This window comes from Podarcis cretensis (genome assembly GCF_951804945.1).
Source record: "Podarcis cretensis genome assembly, chromosome: Z".
Taxonomy (NCBI): Eukaryota; Metazoa; Chordata; class Lepidosauria; order Squamata; family Lacertidae; genus Podarcis; species Podarcis cretensis.
In genome coordinates this window covers 26,468,589-26,480,813 of record NC_137184.1, presented here as the reverse complement: position 1 = coordinate 26,480,813, position 12,225 = coordinate 26,468,589, and the positions used below count along the sequence as shown (strand labels likewise).

The 12,225-nt window shown below is 42.1% G+C and overlaps 1 long non-coding RNA gene across 1 annotated transcript in view; it reads left to right on the top strand.

Moving 5' to 3' along the window:
* The window catches only part of LOC307207746, a 480,701-nt gene that overhangs the window by 369,998 nt on the left and 98,478 nt on the right, over positions 1-12,225 (top strand). The gene's annotated exons all lie outside the window — the stretch shown is intronic.

Genomic DNA, 12,225 nt, shown 5'->3' with positions numbered 1-12,225 from the left:
CAACGATTCAGTTGCATCATATTCACGACCTCTGAATTGTTTAAAATGCTTGTGTGCAGAAAACAACAAGCTTGTATTGACAAACTGATAATGAATGAGATTTCAAAGAAGGCTCAAAGGATGTTATCTAGGAAAATAAAAATAAAAATGTTATCTAAATATACCCACTGTTGCATTTTAGCAGCAAATAAAGAACCAACCCTGTGTCTTCTGCATATTTATATCAGAAATAGGAGGGGCAAGCACTGTCTGTTTTTAAATCAGCACAGCACCCTAGAGACCAGGGATTAAAGAACAGCAGAAAGAATTCTAATCCTCAGTGTCCTCATTTTCATTTTCTTTTCTTTTCTTTAATTCACTAAGGGAGAGATTCTGCAACATTTACTATTGCATCAGACAATAAAGGCAACATAAAGACCTTGTAAAAGGTACCATATGGATAGTCAAACACAATTAAAACATAGGGGGAAGGGACATAGCTCAGGGGTAGAACATCTGCCTTGCAAGCAGAAGGTCCCATGGTCAATTCCTGACATCTCCAAGTAAGGTTGGGATATCTTGCCTGAAATCCTGGAGAGCCACTGCTGCCAGTGTAGGCAATGCTGAGCTAGATGAACCAATGGTCTGACTCAATATAAGGCAGTTTCATATGTTCCTATGTAGCAGCCACACTAAGCGCCTTGCACTGCAGACAGGGATTTCTGTTATCCAGAGATTATGTACAAATCTGGTATGTGGATTTGGAATATTAGCATGGCTTCTACACAGGGATGGGTAAATCTCTTGATTTTGGCTTCTTTCCATTCCTTGTTTTTTTTTTCAGTCTTAAGTTCAGTCCCACATCATTTTGCAAAATATATTTTAAGTCCTCATTAAACTTTGTCAAATTTCCCTTAATGCAGACATTGGTGTACAGAATGTTTCATAGTAAACCTATTTTTTTTTCTGATAAAAAGCATGTAATGCTATTTTAGTAATATATGAATTTAAGTGCCTGTTTTAGTCCAGCACATGTTTTTGCACACATTATTTCATTGGAGAACTACACTGAAAATTTGGAGATTTGCAGAAATCAAAAGAAAGAAATATGGCCTAGGAAAACTCCCAAGGGTTGGCTGGCTGGAGAGTGGTTTGGAGGGCCACATCCAACCCTCAGGCTTGGGGTTCCTCACCCCTGAAACAGAATGTGTCTTTAAACAGAGGAATGTCCTCTGCAAAGTATGATGTATGGTCACCCTAATCTCACGTGGCACCACCCATCACCCTGATAGGGTCAACACTTGGCAGGGAAAGGACTCTTGCTACACTGTTGAGACATCAATACCTGTCTTCATCCATTCCCCTCCCATTCATGGTGACACCTAGGGTCATTTCACCTGCTGCATGTCAGGACCAGTTCCAAGAGTGTGGGTAGTGTAAAGGAAGAAAGGCAGTGAGATGAGCTGGTTAATTCCATGCATGTTCACTCTAGGGTTGGATCTGCTACTACAGATTTCAGTGGTATTTGCTACCAGGGCAGTGTGCATAAGACTGAAGTGTAGGGATTGGCTTCCATTCTCCTGTGGACTCCGTACACACGGGGATTCATAAAATAAAATTGGGTGGTCTAGCTTCTGTGGACAGGAGCGCATGGGAGACTTGGGAGCTGTGGCTCCCCAGTTGTTGTTGAACTCCCATCAGTCCCAGTCAACTGGGCCAATAGCAAGGGGTGGTAGGAGTTGGAGCTCAACAGGAGGTTCCCTGTACATGACTGACAATCATGTACAATCTGACAATCTAAACTGACAATCTAAACTAGTTGTGAATCTAAACTATCTAAACTAGTTGTGAAGCTGGACAATAACTTTACTGTCTCCTTTAAGGAAGAGCAGGCAGGATAGACACAGAAAACTAAGCTTGGGGACAGCAAGTGGCTAAACCTTTTAATGGCATGACCCATGCACCCTGCCTCCAGGATCTCTGTAGCCCATAAATCTTATTTCCGTATACTTTTTGCAAGTAAGTTCTATAACTGTGTGTGTGTGTGTGTGTGTGTGTGTGTAGTGCCACATTACTTTTACCGTTCTCCAATTAATCACAAGCAATATTTATGCAAAGAATATCCTATATTTCAATGTTAGTCATAATGTATGCATTTTTCAACCTTTTAATCTGTTTGTGCAGCCGCTGATTAGATGTCTAATTAAAACTTCTGTTGAGTTTGTCAGGTTAGACTTTGACTTCATCTAGCAAAGAGGCAGAATGGAGTAGTAGAGAAAAGTGCAAGGAGGGTCACTCACATGAGCAAATTAAAAACTGAGCAGTGCAGCTTGAAATTCATTAGCATCTTGGCTGGGGAACACACAGGGCTGTTCGTTTGATCGGAGGGGGAAACTGGGCTATTCCCTCACAGAACCTCTGATCCTAGAGGTCTATCACAAAAACGAGTGGAATGATGAAATGAATTTATCTGCCTGACCAAAGGTGATCTTAGTCCTGACAAAGAATCAGTCAGCACCCTTTTTTAAAAAAATGAAAGTACCCCTCTCTTACTCTCTCTTTTTCTATTTAACCTTCTGAGCAACAGCAGCAGTGGCAGCCAACTTGAATAAAATGGGGGGTGTCAGGTAAGCCCTTCTCCTCATAATCGATCATTTGATGTGGTGCACGAACACCATTTGAAAGGCAATGTCCATCAACCTTGGGGGAGCCCTGGTCCCTTCAAATATTTTATTGGGGGGGGGTCAAAGAACCCTCAGCCCCTAGGAGTTGGCTCCTATACCTGAAACAAAACCAAAAACTATGAAAGCGATACTGATCTGAGGAATGTGCCACACCAGAAAGGGATAGTTCTGAAATTCCCCTCATTTGAATTGTTCAAGTTCCAAGTTGTTTTGATTTGATTCCAAAGCAGAAGTGATGCAGTTGGGAATTAGGGGTGTGCACTGACCACAAGATTTAAGTTCCAACCCTAATTCAGTGCTTCAGGATTCAGCGGTTCCAAAAACAGCCCACCTCAATTTAAAGCACTCTGGAGGCTGCCTGATTCAGTCGGAGTCCAAGTCGACTTTGCGGGGTGTGCTACAGGTTTCCTTCCCTACATTTTCTAATGGGAAATACAGTAGTACCTCGGGTTAAGAACTTAATTCATTCCGGAAGTCCGTTCTTATCCTGAAACTGTTCTTAACCTGAGGTACCACTTTAGCTAATGGGCCTTCCCACTGTTGCCGTGCCGCGATTTCTGTTCTCATCCTGAAGCAAAGTTCTTAACTTGAGGTACTATTTCTGTGTTAGCGGAATCTGTAACCTGAAGCGTCTGTAACCCAAGGTACCACTGTAATAATAAAAGAAACTATAACTTTCATTCTTTTTTTATAGAAGTGGGTATAATTTGCCTCTTTAGAGTGGATAAAGCCTGCCAAAGTACAAAAAAATAAGTGCAGGGATTTTTGTGCTAGGAACCTTTGAAGTTTGGTTTCTTTTGTAGCTTTTTTTTTTTTTGCAAAATGTGATGGAATTTGCAGGTGTGTGTGCGTGTAAGAGAGCGAGAGAGAGAGAGAGAGAGAAATAGCCACAGGCACACATAGGCATAAAAAAGAAAATAATAATAGAGGCAATGGGTTCACTGATAAATAATACCACAAGTAAATATCACTCAGGATAAACTAAGGTACCTGTGTTTGAAAAAGCCACACACTCACACAAATAACAAATTTATAACATAATACGTGGCTTAATGAATTCACTTGAAATAGACTAAATAAAACAAATTGCATTGAACTTAAAGCAAACTCCTCAGACCAGAATAATTTGAAGGTGAAGGTGTGAGGAGGGGGAATCCACTGCCTCTTTTAAGAAAAACAACACAAACAACACAAGATAAACAACAGCAAGAGTAAATCAAAAGGAGTAAATGAAAAAGAACTATAGAATTTGAAAAAAGGGGTAGGTAGAAGAAGGAACTGGGTTGGACTTAAGCAAAAGAAAGGTCTCCCTTCAACTGCTCCACTAGAAATCTTTTAATAATGTTACTGTCCCCCATAGGCAGAATTTTCAAAACAGCAATAAACACATGAGATCAAGGCTATATATTTACTTCAGTATCCCTCCCACAAAGCACTTGGATTGGAGGGTCCGAGTGAAAACATCCCCTCTGATTACAATTTTGACATTTCAATCATAAAAGAGCTTCCCGTATTTCCACCTTGGTGTTTGGTCTCCCTTCCCTGTTCATCACATCCTTACATTTGCCTTATAAAGGCAAGCTTAGAGACATTAGTTTTCCTTTTAGCAGACACTTGTATGCAGCACTTTTAAAGGAAAAACCCCAGTCACTGAGCCACCACAAAATGCACTTAGGTTCTCCCCTTCAATTTGGAGCTCCTCAAACAGGTCCTACTTCACCTATTATAAGCACCTCACTTTGGCTCATAAATCATACAAATCCACTGTGAACCCCATTAGGAAACACTGCTTGCTTCGTGTGGTATTCATTTTTGCAAATTCTGTTGTGCATGCCAAATTTGTGACATCTTTCAGCTCCCTCTGGTTCATTTGTGACTTTCCGTTTCCTTTTATTACTGGTCTGCATTGCTTTCTGAGTAAACACTGCATAAAGAAAAGAAAATATTGATGTGATTGTATCTTCAGGGCGCAGTCTGAAGCCCATGATATATCAGTCTTGCTGAAGCTAAGCAAATCTGAGTCTGATCTGTGCCTGGATTACAACCCCTACCACAAAATATAAAGCAAATCCAACAGTTGATCCTTTGGAACAAGCCCCTATCCACTGACCAACATTGTGTATTGTACACAGATCACTGATGTGAGTCATTCCTATAATGGTCTCTCATATGCATTCAATCATACTCACTTTGAGTAGTCTACCAGTTGAAATGTAGACATTAACACAACCACTTCATTAATATTCTTAGATCCTCAGAAAACGAAGGTACTGAGAGAGTTCTAAATTTGGGGTGAGAATGTTTGGAGCAATTAATAGATTTCAACCTCACCCTGAATCATAATAATACCATCATTCAACTGCTCTTTTCAATTCACCCCAAAATTGCTGAAAATGAATGGGATAATACTTTGGCTCAGCACTCATTATTTCCCAAAAATGTTGGCAGATCTTTGCTGAATAAAGAACTGATGTGTCAGGAAAAATGACCTTAGAGCTCCTGGGAAGACACCATCCAGATATTTGCTAAATTTAGATGATTCTCTCTGACAGAACAAGGGTACAAGGGGTCTGACCTCCCACCAGAATAATTGGGGCTTCATTGAACTAACAGCAGCATGGGAAGTCCAGCAGCACAGTGAGATTCATTGTTCCCATTTTTTTTGCCCTCTGTTGAAGTTAATAGGGCTTTTGGCCTCTGTATTTTATTTGTCCTTTGGTTCAGCTCCAGTATAGGCTATACAGCAGATCAGAACACTTTACAAAGCTGATTCACATGCATATTGACTTTACAGGCTGACTCCACAACTACCTTTGCCTGCTGTGTTAGTCTTGGAGAATTACAGGAAACAAGAGTGCCTTTAGTTCCATGACCCTATGCTACCATGCTTGCAAGAGATGCTGCAGTTCAGTGTGATTGTCATCTTTGGATTTGACCAACAAGGCCTTAGGCTGTCATGTTTTGGTTCAAAATTGGTCAAAGGCTGCTGGAACATGGATAGCTCCAAGTGAACAGCTGATTCCAACAAAGTTTGGGAGCAGACTGAGGGCTTATATGGGGCTGTCTTCACACTACCCACTCCAAGCTCCACCCCCTTAAGAGAACCTCAGATCCTTAAAGGTCAAAAAATTATGAAATCAACACACACCATGCAGCCATTATTCAGTCACCATATTCAAATGGCACAACACCATCGAAAATGCTCGAGCCAAATACTTCAGTCAAGTACTAAATAAATAAGCAAATAATGCAGTCCTCTGCTGGCGTCCTATGCTGAGCTTCCTAAGAAGCTTGTGGGGCAAGTCAGCACTGTGGAGAGTTCCACCACACTGTAGAGAGATGAACAACTTGCTCCAACAAAGGCTGGGCAGTGGCCTTAGTCCTACCCATTCTAGGCTCATAGCCTAAAGACAAGTGATTATCCATCCCTCTGTGAATTTCTGTCTCATTTTATGCCTATGGCATTGGGTAAGCACTGTGTTTGACCCCTCAAGTGAATCTGGCTTGGGGGAAGGCATTTATTAGGGTCCTAGCCAGGGCCAGATTTACCGTATTTTTTGCTTCATAAGGCGCACCGGACCATAAGGTGCACCTAGTTTTTAGAGGGGGAAATCAAGGGGGGGGAAAGCCTGCCCGCTTCTCCCAGAGCTTCTCGGGGCTGCCGGGGGAAGCCCAGGTCCCCCCCCCCAGCACCAAAGAGCAAAGAAGCCAAGACTGAGCGGGATCCATCCCGCTGGCTGTCTTGGCTTGTGCCATAGCCGCGCAGCCCCTCCGGCCGGGAGAGGTTGCGCACGACTATGGCAATTCCCCCACCTCCTGCAAAAGCCCACAGGCTCCTGCGGGCTTTTCTACGAGGAGGGAGAAGGGACTGACTGACCACGTCAGTCCCTTCCTGCTCCTGGGGAAAAGCCCGCAAGAGCTGCGCGGAGCTTGTGTGCGGCTCTTGGGGGCTTTTCCTGCCTGCCTCCCCCCTGCATTCGCTCCATAAGACGCACACACTTTCCCCCTTACATTTTAGGAGGGAAAATTTGCGTCTTATGGAGCGAAAAATACGGTATGTATAGGCTAAGTAGGCTGAAGCCCAGGACCTCTAAATTTAGGGGGCCTCACCAGTCCACCCACTCCCCAGCGCTGCAGTCTCCACTCTCCAAAATTGCAAACCCAAGACTTCATGCGAGGGCAGGGCAACTCGGGCCCAGCAACTATGAGACTCAGGGCTAGCCAGTGGGGCCCAATTTGAAGCTCTGGGGCCCAACGTGGAATCTTAGAGATATAAATACAATCCATCTAGATTGCCCTGGTGCGGGGGGTCCCTTAGGAGCAGCCTGCAGGGCCCAATTTGGCCCATTTGCTCCAATTGCCTTAAGGCCAGCCCTGATGAGACTGTGCAGGGGTTGGGATGACAAGCGCTGCCACTTCTAGGTCCCTGGTGTCACTATTCAGAGTACAGACTCAAGGACTTGTAATGTAAATAAAGGGGGGGATAAATGGGGGCACTTACTGGAAATCATTTTTGTCACCTCTCAACACCTCTCTTCTCTCAAAACCCCAGGACAATGAGCCTTTGCACTGTTAATGGAGAAAGCTCACAAATTGTATCCCTTGTGGTTTCTATTGGCAAAACTTGTTGCATTGTTACAAGAAAGTGTCAAAATTGTATCCCCTTATACTTGACCATGCTGATAAACTACTAACCTCTGAAAATCACATAAAATCAATGTCATAACCAATTCTCCTATTTCAATGACATTTGCTTCAAAAGGAAAGGCGGACTTGGACATCGCCTTCCTCCATAATCCTCTAAGGGAGAGGCCACGTACTCAACTTGGATACTACCCTCTCCCATAATCCTTGGGATATACAGTCAAGTACAGAGCACCCCTCCCTTGAGGGGAACAATGAACATCCCTTGATGGGTTTCCTGAGGCCAGGTGTTCCCACAGCCCATCCTCAGGAAGGCCAGAAGGCAAAGATATGCATAGATAGTTTTGTTGTTCTTTAGGTGGCGGGTACTTAAGGTGTTAGGAACTTGATCTGATAACTGGGGCAAGTTGATGAACTTGGGTAACCTCACGACTCCCCTCCCTCCTTGTGACATGATGATGATGTATCAGTGATGGTTCTGGATATGTATTCTAGGTAGGGAGGGAAGGTCTTCAAAGAGTTTGTAGCCCATGTTCGAGGTTCTTACTCTGTTGTGCAACAATAACGATTGTGGTCTACTGACCACTGTTTTGCTCCTGTATTTGTTTTATATATATATATATATTTATTAAAATTTTTAAACATAATTGCAGAAATAAAAAACAATAAAACATATATATCATAACATATTTTCTTAGGTTCATTGGACTCCCTCACGTCTCCCGCTCCCACTTGCATCATTGTCAATTCTTACCCGCAATTTATCATCTTGTTTACATTCTTGTATCCCATTCATTTAAAATATAATCTAATAATTCTCCCAAAGGTTTATATTTTTTCCTCAATCTCACTTGTCATCCTAATTCCATCTAGTTTAGTGGTGCTCAATTATTTATGATCTAGCATCCTTCTTAACATTCAACCAAATTACAATGCTTTTTAAAATAAATCTTAAATTTCTTCCAGTCTTCTTCAACTTTCTCTTCTCCCAGGTCTCGGATTCTGCCGGTCATCTCGGCTAGTTCCATATAGTCTATCAGCTGCATCTGCCACTCTTCCAGTGTGGGTAGATCTTGGGTTTTCCAGTGCTTAGCGATAAGTATCCTTGCTGCTGTTGTTGCATACATAAAAAATGTTCGGTCCTTCCTTAACACCTTCTGGCCGACAATACCCAAAAGGAAGGCCTCTGGTTTCTTAGTGAAGGTATACTTAAATACCTTTTTCAGCTCATTATATATCATTTCCCAGAAAGCCTTCACTCTAGGGCAAGTCCACCAGAGGTGAAAGAATGTTCCTTCATTTTCTTTACATTTCCAACATTTATTATCAGACAAATGGTATATTTTGGCAAGTTTAACTGGGGTCATGTACCATCTATATATCATTTTCATTACATTTTCCTTCAAAGCATTACATGCAGTGAAGTTCAACCCAATGGTCCACAACCTTTCCCAGTCCTCAAACATAATGTTGTGCCCAATGTCCTGTGCCCACTTTATCATAGCCGATTTAACCATTTCATCTTGTGTATTCCATTTTAACAGCAAGTTATATATTCTTGAAAGTACCTTAGTCTTAGGCTCTAACAGTTCTGTTTCCATCTTCGATTTCTCCACCTGGAACCCTAACTTTTTGTCATTTTTAAAGACTTCTTTAATCTGAGCGTAGTGTAACCAATCTCGCACTTTATCCTTCATTTTCTCCAAACTCTGCAATTTCCAATTGTCTCCATCTTTTTCTAGTATTTCCCAATATTTTGGCCATTTGGCCTCCATATTGGGTCTTGTTCGGGCCTTAGCTTCCAGCGGTGAAAGCCACCTTGGAGTTTTATTTTCCAATAAGTCTTTATATTTTGTCTTGACATTAAACCCTGCTTTTCTGACAATATGATTCTTAAAGGCCTTATTGATCTTAACCTTGTCATACCATAAGTATGCATGCCAACCAAAAGCATTGTTAAAACCTTCCAGATCCAGAACGTCAGTGTCCTTGAGAAGTAGCCAGTCTTTTAGCCAGCAGAAAGCTGCGGCCTCATAGTACAACTTTAGGTCTGGCAGGGCAAAGTCCCCTCTTTCTTTCGCATCAGTTAATATCTTAAACTTAATTCTGGGCTTTTTGCCCTGCCAGACAAACTTAGAGATGTCTCTCTGCCACTTCCGGAAGCACTCCGTCTTGTCCACAATCTGTAGTGTTTGAAACAAAAACAACATTTTTGGCAATACATTCATCTTAATAGCAGCAATTCGGCCTAACAAAGAAAGTTTCAATTTTGTCCAACTGTCTAAGTCTCTTTTAATTTCAGACCAACATTTTTCATAGTTATCCTTAAAAAGACTCAGATTTTTTGCTGTTATGTTTACCCCTAGGTACTTTACTTTTTTAACCACAGTTAGTTAGTTCTGTCTCTCTCTCTGAAACCGTTCTGACTCTGTATCTGTCAATTTTTTTTCCCAGCACCTTAGTTTTCAGTTTGTTTAATTTAAATCCCGCCACCCGACCAAAGTCTTGAATCAATTGTAACACTCTTTTCGTACTAGATTCTGGCTCCTGCAGGGTCAAAACTAGGTCATCTGCAAAAGCTTTAAGTTTGTATTGTTTCGCTCCGACCTGGATTCCTTCCACCAACCAGTCCCCTCTGATCATATTCAAGAGCACCTCCAGTGTTTTGCTCCTGTATTTGGCTGGAACTTCCTTCTTCTACTAAACGCGGAGACCTACAGGGACTTTTGCCCTGACAAGCTGGGCTGTTGAGTATCCTCGCACCCCAGAATCTTCCATCTCAGAATCCAGAGCCAGCAAGCCCAGAGAGTCAACAACCAGCTGCACAGCTTCCCCAGCTCAAGGGTCAGGTCAGTAGTGGTACGTGCTGCACTTCAATCAGTGGGAGAGTGCGAGTTGGGGGGGCCAGCTGGGGCAGATAGACTAGGCAAGCAAGCTCTCCCAAGTCTCTTCCATTCCTTCCCTGCTCCTTGGCTTGAACAGAGCAAGGCAGGCACATGTGACTGGCCCTGGCCTCACCACTCCCAGGTAGAGAAGTCTATCTTTCACACTTCACAGAGCCCTGTTGGTGCCTGCAGCATGCACTGCAGATTGCCCCCAGGCAGAGAGAGGTCTTGGGGATCAGGGAAGGCAGCAGTGGGAAGGGATCCGCGGAGGGATCCAGAACTACCTGTAGAAAGCAGGAGGCCAGGCTGCAGGTTGGTAACTGGACCTCATCCTGATGTTAATGGGAAGGAGGAGACCAGGCTCCAAACTAACAATCTTTTGCAGAAAATGGAAGAACTGAAATCTGTGTTTATGCTGCATTTTTGGACCCGTGTGCTAGGTCATTTTCACAAGGTCAGCAAAGCCCTTCAAAAATCAGACCTGTTATTGAGTTCTTGTGCAAATTTGTACAGTTCACCTCTGGATTTGTTTAATGAAAATTAGAGATGATTTTGATGAGCTTGAGAAACAAGCAAAAACCTTGCCAAATGTTAACTACAAAACAAGGAGACAAAGAGTGAGGGAACGGCAAAGAAATGACAGAAGTGCACCTGATTCCTTAGATGCACTTTCTTCAAGAGATAAGTTTAGGATAAAATCCTTTATTCCTATATTAGATGCACTTGAAGCCAATTTAAAAAGAAGTACTGTGTACAGTGATGTTGCACAATTGTTTGCCATTCTTGCTAATTTGACAGCATCTAAGCAAGAAATTAAGCAAGGTGTTGAACAGTTGATGGAAGCATACCCAGAAGATATTAACCTGAAACTTATTGATGAACTCTTGCACTTTCACCTGTACGTGACACAAAACTATAGGCCTACAGCAGAGCATTCTCTGTCTCATACAGACCTTTATCAAATTATATACAAGGTCAAAATTCATATGGCCTTTCCCAATGTGGAAGTAACCTTGCAGCTATTTCTTAGCCTTATGGTCACTAACTTTTCGGGAGAGGAATTTTTCAAGACTCAAAAGAATTAAAAAATGAATTAAGGGCCATAATGTCTCAAGAGAGGTTGTTCGCACTGAGCAGTCTGTACACTGAAAGTGACAAACTTATTTTGATGAAGTTTTGGATGATTTTGCTATGAGGAAGGCTGGGGGGAAGCATTTTAGCCTTACTGTATTTGATGGTTGTAGTTTACTTCTTAATATGTATTTTGAAACTGACTTTTTAATGACAACATAAAGTAGATTCTAAAAGTGCCACACTGTCACACTTTTACATTTCCCAGGAAATATAATTTGTAAACTCAAGGTGTGTGTTTTTAACATTACAACTTCATTTTCCTAAAAATTAATGCTTATTCCACAAAAGGTTTACAAAGTTCATTTATTGCAAAAGGTTTTCAGTGTTAATTTTATGCATTTTTTTTTAATCACCATGGTATTTAACAATAACATCTTATGTCCTTTAGAGGAGAAATTGAGAAATGCATAATTTTAAATACCCGTCATCATCCTTGGCATCACTCAATTTTGTTTATAACACTTCTATTTTCTTCTAGTCGTGAGCATGGGGGATTCGGAGGGGCCTCACAAGTGGAGCAGCCTAGGGCCTCTCTTCATCTAAATCTGGCCCTGGTCCTGGCAGAGGAATCACAGGTTCGTGACCCTCGGGCTCAAGTTCGGTATCAGGAACCCAGTTCAGTTTCTCAGCTGGCAATTTAACAGCCATGCACTCAGCCAGCTCATCTTCCTCAATCTCAGCCTCAGCTAATGATCAAGACCAGGGAGAAGGAAATACTGACCCTTACGCATGCAGTTTTTTTAATCTGTTTCATCCCCCATTCATTCATGTATATTCTTTTTTTTATTTTCAACAAGTGATATCTCACCCTTCTGCTTCAGAAACTACTGGGTTGGCTTATCATCTGCTCACCTCACTCTTTAACAGTTCTACTAAGTCTAGCTACTGTTGAGTTGCAG